The 22,629-nt window shown below is 40.1% G+C and overlaps 1 protein-coding gene across 4 annotated transcripts in view; it reads left to right on the forward strand.

The window, feature by feature from the left end:
- Nucleotides 1–251: 251 nt before the first annotated feature.
- The window catches only part of ralyl (RALY RNA binding protein like), an 85,832-nt gene continuing 63,454 nt past the window's right edge, over nt 252–22,629 (forward strand). Inside the window, exons 1-2 of one of the 4 annotated variants that reach the window (XM_031850333.1) lie at nt 254–1,164; nt 1,265–1,364. The gene's annotated coding sequence lies outside the window, so the exon portion shown is untranslated. Of the gene's footprint in view, nt 1,365–22,629 lie in introns of all 4 variants that reach the window. The other 3 variants (XM_031850335.1, XM_031850332.1, XM_031850334.1) reach the window with 3 other exon arrangements.

A 22,629-nucleotide genomic window follows, 5' to 3' on the forward strand; every position in this document is an offset into this window, starting at 1 on the left:
TATTAGTATGATACTTGTGTTTGCTTGAATTCATTCAGTTTCAGCACCATGGAACAGGGCTGGGCTGATTAAAACTACGTTGCTTCTTCGTCATATTCGCCCTGTACTACTACCATGAGCTGCGCAGTTATATTGATACGATACTGATGTGTGTTTGTCCTGAATGTGCTGCACACGTTGACCAGCCCCGCTGTAATAACGCGCAACGCCTGTCCCTCCATTCCCGTCAGAGAGCAGAAACATGCGGTGCGTAACAGCCCGTGCTTCTATACTGGATGGAGTGAAAGCATGTCCGGATCTCGCCGCGGCGCTGACACCGAGTGAGCTCTGCATCTTTAAAACAGAAAAAAAACAAGAAGAAGAAGAAAAAGCCAAAGAAAAACACACAACCAGCTCAGTCATAACTGTGGGATGATAAGGACTACCTCTTTTTACTTTTGGAGAGAGCCAAGCCATTAGGAGAGCATTCAGCATCAGCTGTTCAACACTGGTCTCTCATTGCTGGAAGTCGGGGCTGAATGAGTCACATGACAGAACTGGAGGCAGAGATCTAGAGAAAAGGCACAGCATTACGGCTTGCACCGCCATACTGTATTTTGAGCCATATCACATTTTTATTGCAACATTTTACTCCCGCTCGGTGAGTACATTTTCAATGGCTTTTTTGTAAGCATTTTTTGTCTTTTTAATTGCCCCCTTTTTTTTGTTTTTCCTCCTTTTGCTGGTGTTTGAATTGAGCGTTGACATGGTGGTTTTGAGCGTTTTTCACGTCCAGGCTTCAAGTTTTTAGCATGCAGTTATTCTGACCGAGAGTGCCAAGAGGGTAATCGGTGCGGTGTCGGTCTTGCGAACGCCTTTACTTGCTTGCAGTTTTGTTTCGAGGGTCGAAACCAAGCAGCTTTTGTCGGTATTGAGATTTTTCAAACAATCTATTGGTGGTTTTGAAACATTTTTATTTTTTTGTTTCTGTCGACTTTTGCTGTTGCTATGCTTTGGTTTGCATTTTGCAGTGTTGTTTGTTGCCTCCGAGTTTTGTGATTTTGATGTGTCGGTGAATCTCACCGATCAAACCCTTTGCTTTTACTTTTCTTTATAAAAAAAGGAGTCGTTTTTAAAGCCCGATGGCGTTTTAACGTGATACTTTTCTTGCAGCTGAGCTCTCAGGTTTGTTGTTTTTGTGTTTCTTTCTTTTTTTCTATTTCATTATACTTTTGCTGGTGGCAGTGTCACGTATTTTTTTGGATGTTATCGTTTTTTTGACTAGATGATGCTGGGTGGACGAGGGGAGTTTTGATTCTTGGGGGAGTTCAATGCGTTTTTGTTTTCTGTACCAACGAGGATGAACAGACATTTCCCCTCTGCAGGTATATATAATATGAGTGGATAAGTGACACGTTTCTGTATTTACAATAAAGAACAAGGTGACAGACATATGCACCTGTGGCTGACGTGTTATTTTGTAAGGCTGGCCAAATAGCTCATTAGAGAAGGCATTCTTTATCAATGTTATCTGAAGGTTACCTGATCTGTATGTAATGCTTCTTTAAAAAAAAAAAAAAAAAAAAAAACGTGATGCGATCAACAATTCAAGAACAAGGATTGGAAATGACACACAGGTCGTTTGATCACAAGGTGCTCTTTGTGTTGAGTTCAACAATCTTCAAGCCGTCTCAGCTGAGGAGTAAATGTAAGTAGCTACATGCAGGTCCCTGGGAAGGATGCACTGTAACAATCTAACACAGATAAAGTATCTCAACTCCATCCATATGTCCACTTGGAGGGGCAGAAATAACAATTTCCTTTTTTGCTGCAGCGGGCTTTAAACTGCTATAGGCTATGCGACCAAGATGGGACACATAATTAGGATAACCACAGTTTACATTACAGTATGTCAAGTACAACGCTACACTTAAGTGCCCTCCTTATTGCTGGACAAACTCAAATCGGCTTTTGTAGGCCTTGATTCATAAATACTCCTGGATTTGTCAAATCTGATTTTGCAGGAAATGAATAGGGCCACTGACAGGACTAGAAGAGGATTTAGGGTGAATTAATCCTCCAAGAGGCAGGTTTAACTTCAGATTATTGCTGCGCTGCAGGAAACACAAACATGAGTAAACAGTTGTGGCGTGGGTTGCATTGTGTTTGTGTTCTGAGGCCTGTTGTGTGTATTTATACGGGAGTAATTTGAACCTTCTATCAGTTTAGTCTTTGAGGAGCTCACAGTCAAAAAGTACTGCTCCACAAACCTCATCTGACTTCTTCTGCACTATTCCAGGACTTATCTAAATCTCTGTTATTTTAAGTGCTGGCTTCAGTACTGGCTTTCTAACATCTCATGAATTCGCTTCATTCTGATCCACATGTGTTCTCTTTGACAGACCACAGGTTTCGTCAGTGCAATATTGTAGGTCTATAAAATATATGAGCGTGGGCCATTAAGTCTGGGTAAAGACCGTTAAGTCCCAGAGTCATTAAACAAGCTGACATTTTAGATCAGAATCAGTAGAGTTTAATGTGGTGAAATGATGAATATTGAATGCAGAACTAGGTGGGTAAACTTTTAATAAGGCAAAGTGATCGGAGCAATTAAGAGAATACATTTCATCATGTATTGAAAAGCTGTTATCACGTATTGATTTTCCTGTCACCTGTCCAATCTGTGCAGCTCATAAAGCGGAGGAAGATAAAGAGCCAGTGGGAGGTTTTAATGGTTTTTCTAGGTTGCGAGACAATTTAGAAACAGTATGCATAGTCCGGGTCACTGCAGCCAGTGTTTGCTTGTATCACAGAGCTGTCATTAAACAGGCTCAAGGTGTGAATTCATCAGCGTTAGTTACTGAGAGGAAGGGGGGAAGCAAATCAATCCAATAGTTTGATTCTGCTGCAGTGATTCAATGCAGTCATTGTTTTGCCCCACAAAAAAAAAGCTCTGCAAATCTTAGAACTGATTCAGTCGTCAATAATTAAACACATTCAAGTCTTACACTACAGTAAGTCACTAAGTGAAAGAATGACTTTCACTATCCTCCAAAATCCTCTCATTGTGTCTAAATAATATTGTCAACACACTTTCCTCTTGTTTATCTCTGCAGGAGGAAGCACAGACACCTGCTCAATTCTGCTGAGGGCTTTTACAACACATTTACTTATCTGTCTAAATAGTAGCATTTTATTCACATCAATTCAAACATTTCAGATGTTGCCTTTTTAAAAAGCTTCAACTGTTGCATCACGACACATCGACATTTCTTCTTCACGCCCCTATTTGAGAGGTGTTTCTGCCACTCCGCCACAGTGTGAGCTCCCGGACGTGTCTCCTGCAAAGCATTATGATAGCTTCTATTACGTCCTGCGGTGTTGTGTCTCCCCTCCAGGCAGGTTTCCTGTTATCTAGGCCAAGCCAGACCTGCACAGGAGACTTACAGAGGAATAAGATAGCTCATGAATGGATATATTTCTGCCTCCATGAATAAAACATCACGCAAAGAGCAAATTGTAAACACTAAGCATGTCCTCAACTATCGGCTTGTATGAGCGTCTGCATGTTTGTTGGTCTGGATGTCACTGAAACAACAGCGTAAGTGTCAGCATGACAGAATTGCACAAATGGATACATAATTCATATGCTGTGCAATGCATCATTCGTACACATGTGGTGTAACTATTGTGGGATGTTATGAACATTATAATCCATATAGTTAAATGGTATGAGCCGAGATGCATCTTCTGTTATATTTGTAACACGCTTTGCCTCAGCCAGTACTTAACAATCAACATGTGGACGATAAGGGCTGAAGAATACGTAGAAAAGTATTCAACTTTAAAGGGTACATTTTCACCAATGCACAATCGGTGCTGATGGTAAATGTAGTCCACTTGAGAAATAAATTCCCCAGCGCGTCCTTGATTGAGAAAGCTACTGTTTCCTGTTGCGGAGCTGTGACGGCTATACTTATGTGTGCCAGTGTGCAGTTTGCGTAAACAAATTCTTCAATTTCCTCTCTTTCACCGAACTAAAACAGGCTCGATTGTCTTGTTAACTTATTGTAAAACACACATTCATCTTGGTTAGTCTTTTCACTGTTCCAACAATCAGCAACTTTGTTTTGGGATAAATCCTTAATTCAATCTCCAAAGTCTACACTGTATAAATCCTCGTCCATAACATCCTCTGAGCTCATATTTTGCCTTTTTTCACTGTTGGAAACGTAACACAAGCGAAGAGAACGAGGATGTTTTTCAGCGGCGTGGCGCCCCACAGCTGCTAAAGCTGAAGTAGCTGAAGTAGCACTCTGTAGGTCTTCCTTCCCTCCAACGACGTCAGATTACGTCACTGGAGGACACTGCAGGCATTTTCCATACTGTATTCCTAACTCAGATAGAAAGGAGGTTCAAATCTTTTCCCTTTAAATTATTTTTACAGATAATCTCTGAGATGTTGGAAGAGAGTCTGAAAGAAGTTATGTAAGAAGCAGCAGTGAAGCTTCAGTGGGTTTATTGGCCTTCTTGTTTCATATGTACACAAAGGTAGTTCAAAGTTTCATTAGAGATGCTCTTTTATGACCGAACATCAATCGAATGGCTGGTAGCTGCAAACTCAATCATACTTTTTTTTCTGACTTGCCTGAGAAGGTCTCATTCAGTTTCAGTGAACACAGATTCCTCAATCCATTTCTCATTTATAACTCATAAGTAGGAGAGTTGTTTTGGTATCAGAAGGGAGGAGGAAGAGGTTCTTCAATCAAAAACAAAAGAAAATGAAAAAAAAACGCTACTTTTTTGGGGGCATTTCATACATTTAAATCAGTCTAGAATAGAATTTCTTTCACTAATAATAGAAGATAAAAATAGATAAATAAATAGTCAAATTGCTGCATTATTAATGCACTGTAGCTACATAACTCACATTGAGCCTCCTTGATGCTGAGGCCTATACTGGTTAATGTTTTTTGCAATTTCACAAGAAAGTCAAATCAAATCACATTTATTCAGATTTAAACACAATAAATGTTGACCAAAGTGCTCCACAAAGAGCAAACAAATAAATAAAACAAATCAAATAAAAACAAAGACATGAATAAGACAAGGTAGGTAAATTAATAAAAGCAAAAGCATTCCTAAAAGCTTCTTGAAGAAAAGAGATGGGTCCGTAGGCGGGGTTTAAACCTATCAAAGGATGCATCCTTAGTGGCTCCTTAATGGAAGACTATTAATTACAAAGATTCAATGTTACATTTTCTGTTTTTGTTTTACTAAAAACATTCAGAAGAGACAGAGAAACGACAAATAAGGGTCAAAATCAGTGGCAAAAAAATATATAAGAAATGAGTCACTGCTCCGACAAAAAATCCTCAAATTAGCATTTGAAAATTTGTATCAACTCTGAGCTTCTTTTATTGTCGGCATATCTACATGACTTGGAGTTTCAAACCAAATCTGGCATGTTCATCGTGTTTCACTCTCTCCTCTCACCGCTTACCTCCGGCATGACTCACTCTACGGAAACAAGTGCTAAGTACTTTACTGTCCTTTTCTGAGCTGTTAGCTTGATAAGTGGGGGGATCTTACACTCACATCGTGGGTAATTAAACCCACATCTGAAGAATAGGGTCAGGCTGAATGACTTCCCAGTGTCTATTATGGGAGCCATTTGAGTTATGGTGCGTCCCTTAAATGGACCTTCTGTACCGACACGATGAGACCTGATTGTAAAGTTTCGTTTTAGTTTTAGTCCATATATTCGGCCCCGAGTGCGTTATTCTTGATAAGACGGGAAAAAAGACATCCAGGGAAGTTAGAAGACAAACTAACTCCTTCGACCTTTGATTAGAATTTAGAAAACAAAAGTGAGAGTTGGTGTGTGTGTGTGTGTGTGCATTTGTTTGTATAAAACGAGTAATTGACAGCAGTTTAAATGCAGTTTAAAAATGGCCGATTAAGCAGCAATCACATCTATTTTTCCTCATCAAGAGCTCACAGAGGAATTACTTTTATTCTAATTTTAGAAGGACTCAGGCTTCCTGCAGGCTGATAAGGAGTATAACCTAAACTCACAAAGACACATGGATCACTTCACAGGAGAAGTCGTCAGTAAAGGAAGCAGAGTTAAGGCTGTTTCACTACTTTGTCAGCTCGGTGTGCAGATATCGATCCACCCGACCTGTTTCAAGGCTTCTTATCATATTCAATATGATTTCCTAATCACACTGTTCATCATTCAGCAGCAGCATCACATGGGATCAAAACATCCAGAATTAGTTTTCAGGTTACATATAGATTCAGCGTTGCTGCCCCCTGATACATATTTTTTATTGTTTTTCTTAGACAGGAATAAATCAAAATTCACATCATGACTTTTTCTGCAGCAGCATCTTCTTGCTCTTATTAAACCATACTTTTAGAAAGTGGTGAATCTCACTGTTTGTACACACGTTTGTTTCATCACACTCTACTTTTTTTGGCATATTTAATGCGTGTTTCTCACATCCGTCAGTGGAGCATCATCATTAAAGTTTAACCCTCAGGCAGGAAGACGAGCGCGCACTACAGATGACTCGACAATTTTCTGCTCGCGTTTGTCTTTTCTGAAAATAATAGAAAGTCTCAGCTCGGATATATATTTAGAATTATGGAAATGTGGCTGAAATGTTCTGGCAGAATGCAACAATGTTGCTCCATGAAGCATCATGAATATAAAACATACACAAACTCACAAATATATACATAAAAATAGAGGCAAATCAACCTTCAAAAGCAGATTGAATAGTCCTTTTTCTTTTCAGACAGTGCGTGTTTATTTTCTGCTATGAAAAGAAAACATCACCATAGTTGCCCGATGCCTGTTAGCACCAGATTGGTTTACTAAAATGCTTTTAAGGTCTCCAGGACATAATGAGAACTTAATATCTTCTTCAAAACTCCTTATAATTGCTCCCCACCAGGGTAAAAAATAAACCTTACTGAAACAAAACAAACACCAAAAATAGAACATAAAGCAAAGAATTGTAAAAGAGCGCCATCAAACAAAGGGCACCATAAAAAACTAAAAGCAGCGTTCAAAAGACAATTAAGATAAAACATAAAAAGTAACACAGAGCAGGTCTTACAGGCCAATTCATATAGTTTAAAACTCTTATTCCACTCGGAATAAAAGACTTAAAAAGCCTTCTTGGTTGCCAAAGGCACACTTAATTAATCTAACATTGAGATGCAGAGGCGAGTAGCACAGGCAATTTAGAAATGACCCGGGCATGAATATAATAAGTGTAGAAACATCATGCATGGGGAACATTTAATGAGGGGAATCATTTTTGTTTGCTATTAGATAAGTAGTGGAGCGTAGCATCTTTGTGTGAATCATTTAATGGCGTTAGTGAGGAGCAAGCTGTAACCCTCCGGGTCAGAAGAGTGAAAACAATGAGGAGGTGTCTTAAACCTGCATTCTTTCTAATGTCCAGCAGGGGGAAAAAAGAAGTCTATAAGAAAATGACTCTACTTCTCTCTTGATTTATTACCTCAGTAAACATTGTAAACATGAGTTCATGGTCTCAATCTCTAGTTTCAAGTCTTCTTCAATACAGCATGATGCTCATTTAGTAAATTATGGTCCATTTAGAGTCACATAGACCATAAAGCAGAGGATGCTTTAGGGCGGGGCTACCTTGTGATTGACAGGTCAATAGCACAGCATTGTCTGGTCTGAGAGTTAGAACTTTAACTCTTTCACAGTGTGCTTTCAGTTTATGAAAGTAATTGACATATTTTGCTCGCCCTAAACATGTTTTATTCAGCGTTCGGTTGTATTTAGTTTCACCCTCTTCTGGTTGCAAAAAACCAAGATGGCGGCGGGCAAAATGCAGAGCTTGAGGCCTTGAAACAGCAGTCCACAAACCAATGGGTGACGTCACGGTGACGATGTCCACTCCTTATATACAGTCAATGGTGAGGAGACAAAGTTCAAGAAAAACAGACGGCAATGAGATCGAGACTTCTCAGGCACACATCTGATATGTCTAAGTGGCTGTGTGGTGTTTGCTGAGTCATGCAGAGAAGAGTAAACAAACAAACCTGAAATATAAAGAGGCAGAGGAGAGGCGTGAGGCCTTCCAGAGCAGGTGGCGGATCCCTCCAGATGCTGCAGAGAAGCAGCGAAGCAGATAATGTCCTGCCTAGATTACCTCAGGGACCCCGGTTACAGTGGAGCGTCCTCATCTGGGTCAGGTCCAGGCTGGTTCTGCAGGGATCAGCTGTTCTCGCTGTCGTCCTGCTAGTCTCAGCCGTCTCTCACCTGCTTGTGACCGGTTGTGTCACAACCACAACCACAGTCTCAACAGACGTGATGTGCTGTGCTGTACCTCACGTGTATTGACGGCCTTGTTTGCAAGCTTATTGACGGTGTGGATATCGTTTTGACTACATCTGCATAAAGAGCCTTTTCATGAGCGAGGATGGATTACTGAACAGACCAACAGGCCCCCCTGACCCTTTAGACCCCTGTCCCCTGGACCAGAGCCCTGTTTTCAGTGACTGTTTGTAAGTCAATCAAACCAGATGCAAAAGAACAGCAAAGAGATTCAAAATGACTTCAGAGAGATGCAAATCAACTACAAAAAGACACAAAACAACCACAAATTAACACAAATGCATCACAGAGACACAAGAACACTGTATGAAATACAAATGGAGTACAAAGAGACACCAAATGTTCACAAAGTGGCACAAGATAACTGTTCAGAAATACAAACTGACTTCAAAGAGACACAAAACAACTACAAAGAGACACAAACTGAATACAGAGACGCAGAAATGAACATAAACAGATGCAAAACAACCATAAAAACACGCAAAGACACACTAAATTACCATAAAGAGAGACAAAACAACCAAAAGGACACACAAACTGATGGCAAAGAAATGCAAAAAGACACAAAATAATGACATTAAGACACAAATGCAAAGCTATTTGTAATGCATTTTCCTCTGAATCGGTGTGGCTGCATGGTTTGTATTTAAGTGTTTTTCGGTGGTTTTGCTCCTATGAAGGAGGGGTGGGAGGTCTTTTACATGCCTGTTGGCCAGAGGCCCATTGCTCATTATCTGTCCATGTTCATGAGGCAGTTCGAAACAGGAGTCAGAGGTTTAAAAACGTTGAAGTTTAAATGCGTTAATAGAGTCACATCACGTCTGCACACAAATGAAGGTTCAGCAGCCTGGACAGTCGTCACTTCACACAAAACGCTGCCGAAGGGTTCAGAAAAGTAAAATATGTGACGTTGATTTCCTGTGTCTGCACACAGAGTGCTCGCTTGCTACTACCGATGTTAAAGAGACAGTTTGGATTTCATTGCTAAGTTCAATTAGTCTTTTTCTGAAAGGAGGACCGCATCTGACACCAAACATTTACATACTTACAACTGAGGGGGTGAGACGGTTCTCATTAATGCAGCATTCATTCCCTGCAGTCATGCAGTATTGAGACCCTATCCCCCTTCACACAATCTATTGTGTTATATATTTCATTTAAAATGCATTAAATCTATATTTCCTACAAAACAATTCCACACAGAATAATCAATAATGACAAAAAAACAGAGTTTTAGACTTTTTTATTTAAATAGTACAGACTCTTTGCTATAGCACTCCCAAGTGAACGCAGGTGCACCCTGTTTGTAATAACTTCATCATTGTAAAATAGTATAAAGATATAGATATTAATACAGATATAATATTTCTGATGGATGCAGCATTGAATCGTCATCATACAGAAGATGTTGACAAAGAAACAGACTCATAAGATAACTGTGAATTGTGCAAATTCACAAAAGGAAAATACGTCTTATGTTGTGTACTCAGTAATAGGGAGAAAGTCTATATACTGTATTTAGAAATATCCACAGCTGATATTTCAAACAGATGTTCCCAGAAAACAGAGGAGAAAAAAAAAAAGAAAGATATTTCAACACAGAGGCATCTTGACTCACATACTCACTGGGATCATGACCTCAATTTTCAGCGTCTGCCACTAGGAAAGCACAGGTGCACTCAAGGAGAGACGGCTAGCTAGCTTGCTAGCTATTGAGTTTGTGTACCTCCGAGGGCAAAAGACATGTCCGCCTAGCAAACCTTTTATGTTTCTCTCAACAAACGGATCACTCATGGGTAGCGAGGGACTGTTGGTTCCACTCCACATTCAAGCTCTGATTGAGCATGACAGGGAAGCCTTAATTGAACACCGCATATGGACAGACTTGGGGTTTAAATGTGTTCTGCATTTGTGGAGATGCTTTGTTCTGCAGAAGTGTTACTGACTAGGAGAAGGTAAGGCTTTATTACAGGGTCCTCAACTCCTGGTTTATCAGTTTGGGACACAAAAAGTCAACCCAACCCTCGTGATAATTCTGCATCCCAAACAGGATCGCACGCTTGCCGGATTGAGATTAAAAATGGCAAATGTCTGTCTGATTACACTCTGAAGGGCCACAAAGGCCCTCTGAGCTAAATCTGAGCTTAAAAAAAAAAAAGCACAAAACATCTGTCCCGCTAAAATATAGCCCTACTCACCCGTGTGTTTATGTGTAAAAATAGAACTCCCGTCATTTAATTCCCCACTTAGCCTGAGAAAGCAATCTTCTCCTGAAACATTAATAGCCTGTTGACATCTTGCAGTGAGCCACAGTCAATCAGGTGAAGTGTGTAAATAAGGCTTCATTCTTCACATTGATTTTTCCTCCAGGTTTTTGACATCAGAGGAAATCATGGAGCTCGTTGCCGAGTGTTCTCGCAGATACCGGCGGCTATTACAGCCGTTACTTCTGTTTCCATCTACTTTCTCTGATAAACATCGTGAGCCTGAACTCAACACTGTGCAGAGACATGGTTTGTGTTTTTGCCTCATTTAATGGGGAAAAAGAAACATTCCATCTATTACACAGCACCCGAATCATTCAAGTAGCCCGGACCGGCTATATTAGAGGACATCGATTTTACGTACTCGTGAATTCCCCTGCCTCTTAATAGTAGTGTGTTTCTCCAAATTATGTTTTTTACTGCCCAGTTAGTGTTCACGCTACATTGCAGATTCCAGACATGTGAATATACAGGGCAGCACATTTTCAGCCTGTGTCACATATCCCATAAAGTAGTGGTTCTCAACCTTTGTGACACCTTTCCTATCAATCATCTCAAGACATCTGAAATATTTCTTGTGACCAATTTGGCGGGTCTAAATCCAGAGGTTTGGAACCACTGCATTAATAAACACAGACAAGAAAAGTTCATTCATCCAGAGGGCAAACACACAATTTTTGCAACTTGCCAGATGCTTTGATTAACTCATAATGTAATAGTTTTATATGTTTTTTGTAAATTGTATCTTGTTGTATAAATGTACAGTCATTTTTAGGAGTCAAGGATGCTTAAATACGTAGCTGGAGTAAGCAGCTGGTTAGCTAAGCTTAGCACAACGACTGGAAACAGCTCACCTGGCTCTTTCCAAAAGGTCAAAAAAGAAAGAAAAAATCCAATTATTACAACCCGTTCTTACTCTGAACTCATCAAATACTGACGGTTGGTCGGCGTCTGGAACCGCTGCACCCGGGTTTCAACTACCTCCAATGTAAACCCACCTGTGTCATTATTAAACAGGACTTTTGTCCAGGAGACTGCTGTTCATGTCCCGGACAAATCTAAAAGCAAAAATTTTGTCAGGTGAGTCGTTACGTGAGTCTTTAGCGTCGTTCGTCACTCGGTAGTGAGTCGTTGGTCAGTCAAGTGAACATAAACCAAGCTGTTTTGCAAAAGTGGTTTAGTTGCCTAAACCTAACTTCCTGTGAAGATGGAAGTTTATCTTTAAAAGACACTGTTTATGTAACGAGAGGAAACTGACTCGTCCTAAACTAGAGGGGAACCAAGAACATCATAGTTTTGGAATGTCTAATTGTTTCCTCGGACGAAACCTGAAATATTAAAACATTTATTTGGGGTTTTTTGGAGGTTATGTGCAGGACTTGGCAGATGCAGTGACTTTATGCTAAGCTAACCGGCTGCTGGATATAGCCTTATCTTTAATAACTTGATATGAGAGCGGTATCAAACTTTTTTCCTTTGAAACAAGCGAAATTGCACTGCAGCTCGATTTGAGCTGCACAAAAGTAGCTCAGATTTCTTTCTACGTTGTCCCCAATCCTTGACACGACAACAGTCCAGATTTGTGACCAGATAAACAAAACAGAAGAGAAATTTGTTGCTAATATTATTTCTCTTTTTTTTTAAAGCCATGGGGAACCAACTGCAAGGAAAATCCATTTCTGTCAGTTTCTGATAAGTCAGTGGTTGACAGTGAATATATTTGTCAGGGGAAGACGTAAAGCTGTTGTGAGCCACAGGAGCTCCACATCTCTGTAATACAGGTAGAGCCGCAGTCTGTTTGCCCTGCAACCTTCCTACGCCATGAATGAGCCAAGACATCTGCTGAAGTCTCCTCTTATTTCGCTTATTCTCTAAAAGACACCTGTCAGCGACATCAGCGGGGAGCACAAACATAATTAAGTAATCAAGTCGACACATTACATATGTAAATGGCATTAATAGCAGACATGGGTTTGAAATATTCATTCAAATTAGTCACATCATTTAGGCAGGGATCTCTTCCCAGCGAGTGTAATCATTGAACTAATTAGGTCAGTCAATGCAAGTTGAAACAATTTGAGAAGCAATTTAAATTTCCAATTAATTCTTGATAAGGGAATGAAAGTGATATCGGATGTAAATGTGTGAAGCAACAGTCAGACAATCGACACAGACCGGCGAAAACGAACCGAAAGACTGGGAGAGAAATTTCAACTTGAACCTCGGCAGTTATTACTTTTCAAGATGTTCGAGTCAGAATGCGTGTTTGTGCCAAGGTGACAGTCTGTATGGATTTTGGAAGTATCTCAGTGACACTATTCAGTGCTGTATAGTGTCGGATGAAAGCCAAGTACTCTTTCAGATTCCTGACACAAAACAAACCACTCGGCAGAATTCAAAACCAGCTGAGTCCAAGTGTTCAGAAACATCGAAAACAAACACTTGATACTGGATCAGTTTGAGACTATGATAACACGTTCGGCTAAATCGGAAGTGAGACAATAAACAAACAAATCCAAAGAAAAACATGTGTTACATTGTCAAACAAACAGTAGGCACAAAGCTTTGGGTTTGAGAAAGCTAAATTCATACGGGATTTCAAAATAAGAGTAAGATTATCTTCTCTTTTTTCACTACGCATACGGACAGCATGCACTGAGGACGTAAACAAATATGAAAACATGATTTGTACATGAGCAGATAATGCACAGATATGAAAATCGCCCAGATGTCTTTTGTCGTAAGAGTGATGTTGCATTCAAATTGAAACACATCGGGATACGTGTTGTCCATCACGGATAAATGTCCATGAATATGTTTAGAAGTTATAGAAGATTCAGTTTGGACTAATCTTTGGATTAATTGAGGTAAATGATTAAAATATTGTTATCGTGTTTGAAGATAAATGTATACATATGAGGAGTGTGAATGGCAGTATGAAACAATTGAACACAGAAAATGACGTAATGCAGACAACTTCCAAGTCCAGGCCCCTCACACTGAGGCGATACATCTTAATCCAGTTATCTTTGGTGATATATTGTTCCATTTTGCCCCAGTGAGACTGCATTATGAAACATTCCCTCAGTGCTCTTTTGCTCTTGGTTCCTTCATCTTTTCCTACACATTACCTCCATTCTCACTTCCCACCTTCCCACAGCGCTGCCCATCTCTCCATCCCCAGAGATCCCAACAGAGGCCTCCAGAACGACAGGTGCCTTTTCCATTCATTTAGTAATTACATTCCACTGATAGATCTTTGCAGGCTGATTATTTATCTCTCTCTCTCTCTCTATTTATCTATTGGCAAGCCACTTCCTCCGTGTTAGCTCTGATCCGGGCACATTCACAGATAAGTCTCACATCCAGTAACGCCATCCTGACGGTGTTAAACAAAGACGAGAGTTGAATGGGATTGACCTGCCAGGATCAGGTTAATTGTAGCTTCAATTCATGCGGTGAAAAAAATAATAATTACTTTATCACAACTGAAATCCAAAGTGTTTAACTGCATTCGACACAATGAATTTATTAGAGCCATACAATATGGGAAGAGTAGAAACAGTAGCATATGGAGGAGACTTGTTGGCGAGCTGAAGCAATTAATCAATTCATGTAGCCCATAAAATCACAATACAGCATGTTTACTGTGAAAACAAAAAGTTAGTTCCTACAGAAATGGGAACAAATGCCTTGAGGCTTTATTTCTCGCCTTTGTTTTGTGTTTAAATCACAGCATCACCAGCTGGTATTGCAGATGGGCAAAGCAGCAATTTAACTCAATTCAATGCAAGCACACGAGGAACTGTAGTGTCTTTTGTTGCTGCCTGTTTCGCTCACTCTCTGGCTTCAGCTGTCTCATCTATTCCCCCTCTTCTCTGTGGAGAAGCCAGTCTCGCAGGCCGCTCTTTGATTTTGACACACAGATTTGCCAACTTCGGCCTTCAAGTGAGATTGTTAGCCTCCGGTTGTAAAGAGGAGAACGGTGAGGTGCTACAGGAGGTGTTGGAGAATTTAGAAACGGCTTGAGATGCTACGAAAGCAAAGTGTAGCGACAGGAGTTGAAGGCAGGTAGGGAGGGATTGTTGAGATCGATGCTGCTCACAGTAATAGTTAGACACATGGGGTAGTAAGCGAGAGTCTTTTGTGCTTCTAAAATATTTTGAGACTCTCTTATGCATATTCTAGCGTTGTTTTTGTCTGTATACCGTACAGTTGCAGAAAAGAAAGTTGTAGAGTAGACGGATACATTTTTGTAAAAATGGGGATTATTAGTAGATTTATAATTTTAAAAAGAATGTTGAGATATAGAACGATTTATTACCTGCACATGTACACATGTTACAACACTTCACGGGACAAGTCTAAAACAATGGCTTCTAATGTTAATGAAAAACAGGCTTTCACTGGGTGAACATTGCCATTATTTTGTATGTAAAGCAGAAAAGGGGAACAACAGCCACAAAGCAGCCAGGATGGTTTGCGCACTTTCAAGCTCATCTAGATTATTATTTTTGCCAAGAGGCATCCCAAGCGTGAAAAGACACGTTTTTTTCTGGTCCAGCAAACAACGGGACAAGCAGGTAAATCTGCATGCAGGTTACTTTTATTTAATTCCTGCGGGTGCTGCTGCTGCTCCAAGTTAAACCACAGTAGGCTAACACAAACCTGCCAAATGATTTGGGTCCTTCGAAGACACTTTACAAATAAAATAATGGCAAAACTTCAGCATTTTTCTTTTCTCTATTTCTTTATTGACATATGTAGCAATCCAAAAGTAACGGGGAGTAACTAAATTACATTACCTTAATATTCTGATACAGGTTATCAGATATATATAGCGGAGCTATATATATATATATATATATTGTGTTTGTTGCCATAGTTGTATTGCTTTCCTTCTGCTGCTATTTCTTGGCATCTAATGAGTACTGGCTCACACGTGTCCCCGTCCGGCCACTTGGAATAAAGTGCATGAGTGGGAGGGAGTTGAGGTCACTTTGATAATACTTGTTCTGACAAAAGCCTGTTAGTGCAGCAGCAACAAAAAAGCTTCAAACACAACGACACTGACTGAGTTGTTTTAATCAATTTCAATTCAGAGGCACAACAGGACATCTCCACGCTGGCAGCTGATGGAAAGCTGTTGCGTGTGCTTGGAAAAAGGGGCAGAAAGTGTGACCCTGAGGACTGAATTAGTGCAGGCTGCAGTACAGTATAGACATACGTATATGTGATAAATGTGTGCGTGGCCCTGTAAAAGATACGTCATACGTTCAGATGAATGTCATACTACTAACTGAAAAGGAGTTTCAGAGTAAGCCTGTTATCACTACTGCACTGCAACTTGGTCCACTCCTACAGCTTTACAATAATGGATATTTTGAGGAAAACATTGTTCTTGCTGACTTAGATGAGAAGATGCCACTCTCGTGTTTGTACACTACATTTGAAGCTGAAGTAGTGCTGCATGGTTGCAATAAATGAACCACACCATGGTTGCATGAGCGCAAGTATAAACACAAGGAGGCTGTGAAGGTGGACTAGTCAGCGTGATGACATTTTGTAGTCTCTTTTAGCTCCTTGTTAGCAACCGCCTTTTCTAAGACACTCAAACGCTTCAAAATTCAAAAGAGGGGTATTTAAAACGTTAAAATATCTTAAGCTGGTGTGAACCACAGACCTCATTTCAGGCATCTAACAAAAAGGAAAATTCAAAAAAACAATTGACTGTGAGATGAGAGACCCGATGTAAAAATGCTAACTCATTTCCAAGGTTTAGTACTCAGTCCTGCAGCACTCTATGCTAGCATACGGTTAGCTTAGCTGACAGCTAGCCATTCTCTCGCCAATGTTATAAAAGGCAGTAGACTAAAAGTAGTTTGATTTTTATACTTTTGGACGGAACCAAGCTAGCCGTATCCCCTTGTTTCCACTATTTGTGCTAAGCTAAGCTAACTGTCTCTGGTGAGGATGATGATGAGGAAGGTTTAACACACAATTTATTATATATTAGTTCAAAAAATGAATCGATGTCCTTGCATGTTAGGAAAAGTATAAGCATAGTTTCTTTTGGCTGTGAAAAGCAGTGAAGTGAAACAACAGTAATGCAAATGAGACAGTTGGGAGAAAGGTTGAAAGAGTGATTCTTCTCTGATTTTTCTTTTGTGACCAATTCCTCCAAGATGTGGTCATAAAAACAATTAGCTGAAAAGCCTTTAAACACAGAGGGTTTTAAGGCTGGAGTGCACTCTGAAGGACTAATTCAGATCAACTGGAGGGTCATTACGTTTTTTGAGTGGCGTGTGGAAACTAAATAGACATTTTAGTCATTTTACCCATGCAGGGCAGTGTTATACAGCCGAGAGCAGGTCCAAAAATGTGCCAGAGGGGTTGCTGGGAATGGCCCTGACTTCCTGATATTTAGAGCTAAACTTCTCAGTCTCTCAGAGAACTACTTCTGCTTCATTGATTCATGATATACGGTCCACAAACTGATCCACACTCAACTGCAGCAGCTTGCAACAAGACACTGAAATGTCAGGATAAACATTATTATATAGATGTCCCATTGAGTAAAGTCTTAAATTCATTCTTCAAAGCAAAGCTATGAGGTGAATTGACACTTTCATCGAATAAAAGCATTAGAAAGGATTTTATAAACACCGCGTCCTTGCCAATAGAGTTTAAAATATCCCCTTATTTCAGGTTAGGACATTATTGGGATATAGAGATGTAATAGGGAATTATGTTCTCCATATCTTTCACTGGCCCACGGTGCGACAAATAAATGGAAAAAGTTGCCCACTCAACATCTGTAACCAGACCTGCAAACCATGTTTGTGCTCTACACAAAGAGCTTTACTCTGTTTTATGACGTTCTCTTACAAGAGACACGCATTCAGTGTCATTGTAGATGCAGTGCTGCATACTTTACAGTTCCGGTCAGTTCTGCAGTTCCTCATTTCCCAGACAAACTGTCTCTGAAGCGAGGTAGTAATGCAAAACATTTTTCAAGCGGCGCTGAATCATGCTGTCTCAAATGGGAAATCAACGCGTTAGAAGCAACAGAAATACTCCTTGTAAACTCTCAAGATGCTTTTCCATGGCCTTGTTGTGCTTTCAAGTCTCTTCACCCGCTTTGGATCTCCGCCAGTGTCATAGTGATGTATCAGGATGTGTCATCGTCTCATGCAGGCAACACTTTTCAGGAGGAATATGTTAAGGGCTTCGTGTTTGTGCAGGATTGTCACACACAGCATCATGAGAATATTTATCTTGAAGACGACCCAGCGCTGATTGTATAAGTGTCAAAAAATGTAGATAAACTTTGCCGGGTTTGGGACATCAGCCTGGAAAGGTCAGCAGAAATTAGCAGAGTAGGAGTGAAACGTAACCTTTCCCTGGGTTGACTGACAGAAAGACAGAAGTGGCTTGATTGCAGCCATTGTGTAACTCTTGTGTTTGATGATAATTACACATCATGTTGTTTTGCCCAGCTTCATAAATAATTCATGGTCTCCTATCATGGATTTAGAAACATGAGATTTTTACGATTGCAGAAAATAATATACCGGAGACTGGGTGTTGCTGTGGTTCTTTTACAATGACTTCTTCTCTGGTCTTTCTGCCCTCACTCTTCCCCATCTGGGAAAACCTCCTTAGCTGTTGTTGTATGTTCTTTGTTGAACATGGAGATTCCACTCAACCACTCTTTATAAGAACTTCTCTGCACTGCGGTAACTTATCTCCCTCCAGTCGCTCTCAGCTGACCTAACTTTCACTGTCCACCTCCTCACCTGTTCCCACTTGCCCTCATCAGCCCCCCAGGCACCTGACCTTCTCCGCCCACTTCCTCCTCCTTATTTGCCCTGATCAGACATATATCACTTCATTTCCACTGGGACTCTGCCAGACAGTCCGAGTTGCTAACTTAAACAACATGTGAGAGGGAGCTATGTAACATCTGGTTATAAATTCTGTCTCGGAGGACGGTAGAAAATGAAAGTATTTAAATTTTGGACGGCAACCCCCTGTTACCATTGCCAGTATTCTCTTCCAGTCTCAACCTAATTTTACCAACCTGCTCTCGTCCACTATGACACACTGTTGACCTGAATCCATGTGAATGTAGCTTTAGTCATGGAAAAAAATGGCATTGATGAACATATTTAGTCATAATTTGAATGAAATCAACACTGGCTTACATCTAGTTCACCCCATGAAACAGATCATTGGATTAGAATGAGCCAGCTTGCAGCACAACTGTGCATATACGTATGCTAGCCTCTGTCTTCTGAAACCTGTTACCTAAGACCTGTTACCTGTCTGTCTTTTAAATGTCTGCAGGCCGTCTTTGAATGTGTTTGTTTGCCTGTCTGGACTGCCTTTCCCAGCTCAGATCCTTGCCTGGCTCTTGTTTTTATAAACTTTGTGTCTTGGTCTGGTCAATAAATCCCAGTCTGTCAGCTCTGCCAGCATTTGGGTCCTAACCAGCTATTTCTGACCATTGGTTAGCAACCTCACTGTGACAACAAGTCCACAGCAAGTAACATAAGACTACAACATGTTGCTTTTACATTTCGGTGACAAATGCAGGTTAAACAAATGAGTCACAACTTTTTAATTAGTGGTGCGAGAAGACATTTCTGATCTTTGGACAGATCCAGGCTAGCTGTTTCCCCCTGCTTCCAGTTTTAATGCTATGCTAAGCTAACACCTCCTGACAGCTCCATGGTTAATGCACAGACATGACAGTGGTGTCTATCCCTTATGCAACTCTCTGCAAAAGAGTGAATAAGCATGTTTTTTTTTTCTCCAAAATGTCAGAGTATTCTTTTAAAACCAAACAACTCTTTTTAATTCTGTTCAGTTCATTTTAACTTTCGAAGAAAACGTGACTGCACTTTCCTTAATGTTCTAGCTTCTGAATAAAAGAACGAAACTGTTTATGTGCCTGAACCAAAAAAGAGAGAGTGCAACAGCTATTAAAGAAGCCTGGGAATGTTTCGGAGACAAATATATATGTTTTATAATCAAATTGTGGAAAATGACAACAACACTGACATCCATATTGCATCCACAGAAAACCATTGAAAATGATTGCAGTTCAATTTTACTTTCTGTGTTGTCAACATAACTGTTTTTCTACTTCCATAGCATTATGATGTGTGTGTCGCTCTAACATTACCATATAGTGGACAATCGCAGTGCTTACCAAAACATTGAAATGCAGAATGGCGGCAGCAGCAGCAGCATTACTTTGTGTTTGATCTGTATTGTTTGAAGAGAGTTCTTTACACCAGCAACTAGAGGTTTGTCTCTACTATATACACTGCATAATAAACACGACCCAGCGGCACAAACCAGCAGACTTCAGCACTCGTATTGATTACCGGCAGGGAGATAAAGAATGTAGCATCTGGAGACACAGTTGGGTTTTGATGAATATACCCCCTTTGGACACTCGGTTGTAAATTCAGCTGAACATTAAGATTCTCTCCATTTTTTTTTTTCTGATACACTGTACAGCATAATAGTGGCGTCTTCACAAAACATCCCCAGGCAGGTGCTCATCCATTTTCAATTAAAACCATTAACACTTCTTTTGAAATAGCTAAAAATGTTCAGTTTCAGCAACCTTGTTTCTCACTGGAGAACGCCTGGAATAGTGTCAATTTAACAGACGTTTGAGTCTAAATGTTTGCAATGACCATTTTTTTCCTATCCATTTCATGTCCTTGTAAGGGGAGTAAAGTACTTTAATTTCCAGATTACAGATTTCTTTTCATTATTCTCAGAAACTGCCCACCTTTCAAACTCAGGACCAAACCACACAGTCCAACAATAAGCCATGACCACAGCTTCAACTGCTGCCACAAGCCACTTCATGTATTCTTACTTCAATACTCAAACAAACAAAACATTTTGTATACTGGTTTTCAACATTTACTGTCTACATCTGAGCTACATATTCAGTGTTGGTATATGAAACTACATATGGTATGAGAATTTGCTCATTGTACTTCTATGATACAGCTTTTAAATGTGTGTACTCCTGGTTTTAACATACACATGATGTGATGTTTACATGGAATACAGAGTAACCTGGTTCTTCATCTGCCTGTGTTCCTTATCATGTTCTCAGACTTGACTATCATGTCTACTTACATGTTGGTTTGAAGAGAAGAGGAATCTTGAAAGTGAGGTGTTTAGAAGGCTCTCTCACACACACACAGCTGCTTTCCAGTACATACTACCATACTATTCAGTATGCCCCGATACATAGTATGTCAGATGCAGTTTGCCAAAAATACCAGGATGTCCCACTACAGCCATTTTGCAATAATGTTTTTCTAGCTATTCTGAAGCACAATTCTCTGATCAAGAGGGTCAAAGTTAAAGGTGCAATGTCATGAATAAGTAATATGTCCCAATTGAACACATGCGGCAATGCAACAGGACATTATTTGTAAGGGCAGCTGCAGTATGTACTAAAAATAAAAATACCTCAAAGCCTTTTTGTTCATCCTGTTTGTGAGCAAACTGGGTGTAATCCAAACCTTCCACTATGAGATACCATTAACAACAAAAGCTAAAAACCAAGAACAGAAGCACTCGAAGAGTTCAAAGCAGTTAACTGCCTGGGTGACAAACAAGGTCGACATAAAAAACGGCAGACCTAAAATACATCTGAATGTATCACAAAAGCAAAATCGCACTGACAATGAAGGCTGCTTAACTTAACAATAGCAAAGCAACATTTTCCATCATGCATATTTATACAATCGCTTCACTGCATCGAGTGAAATCTACCTGATCCAGACTCAGTGGTCCCATTTATATGACAACAAACACACTTTACAATGAAAACATTTGGGAGAAAAGAAGTGCTAAAGAAGCCATATACTGTACCGTATGTCAGGCTGAAGGCTAATTGGGTGCTGCAACAATAGTCCGCCACTTACAACTCTAACAACTGGCATAAAATCAATACCATGGCATTTTTCCAACTCGCCCACTCTCCTAGTGCGAGGAATTGGGACACGTACTGGAAACGTGACATCACATGCTGAAGGGTCCCGCATGTGAGCAGGTGTCCTCCACCACGTCCTCATCCGGCAGGAGTCATGGCTTATTAATACACAGGATTTCCCAGCGGACGTCTGATGAAGCCATTTACAAGAACTCTACTCCACGAATGCAGTGTATTGCTTCAGTTTGTTCTGATGTCTTACTACCTGGATGACCGAGATGACTCCACACAAGCGTATTGGACTATAAGCCTCTCCTGTAGAGATGAATAACAGGCTGTTTGACAGTCTAGTTCCTCCAAATGAAAAGCCCCCTGGTTTTCTTTTTGTATGCACTTTATTGCACCAATTGGGAATAAAACATACTGTAAATTTGTCTTCAAAGTTTAGTTACCTTTTAACCCATGTAAGTGTGAGCCCTGAAGATGTAGTTGTGGAAAAATGTCCTTGTTTGACTATCTACATGTCCTTCATCAGCAATTCTGAGGTTCAGTTTCCATTCATAGGGAACTCTGTAGGTTTTTGTAAAGAAATTAAATTTCTTTTAGAAGATTGTGGTATCAGAATTGGACCCAGATTGACCAGAAGATAACCTTTTAAAGTAGTTGAGTGTTTAGCTTGTTAAATATACAGTTTTTTACTCGTGTTCAAAAACTGTATTTGTATTTTTAGCCACGCTAGCAGCTAACGGATGTCAATGGCAGTCAGTCAGTTGGAATCAATGACTAATTAGAAAATGTTAGCATGCTAACACAATCTAAGATTGTGAACACTATAGCGTGCTTAACACTAGCATGTTAGCATTGTCATTGTGTTAATTTAAGTTCAACTGGGTTGTAATTTTCAGGGGTCAGGGATGTCTGTGTGCAAGTGCATGCCTGCAAGATTTCCCTCGCCTTTCTGTCTGAACATGGTGTTATTACTAACCCATGCTGTTAAGCAACAAACAGAACTTTATTTTAAACTC

The sequence above is a fragment of the Anarrhichthys ocellatus genome, unplaced genomic scaffold (assembly GCF_004355925.1).
Source record: "Anarrhichthys ocellatus isolate YVR2014 unplaced genomic scaffold, GSC_Weel_1.0 scaffold10, whole genome shotgun sequence".
NCBI classification, from domain to species: domain Eukaryota; kingdom Metazoa; phylum Chordata; class Actinopteri; order Perciformes; family Anarhichadidae; genus Anarrhichthys; species Anarrhichthys ocellatus.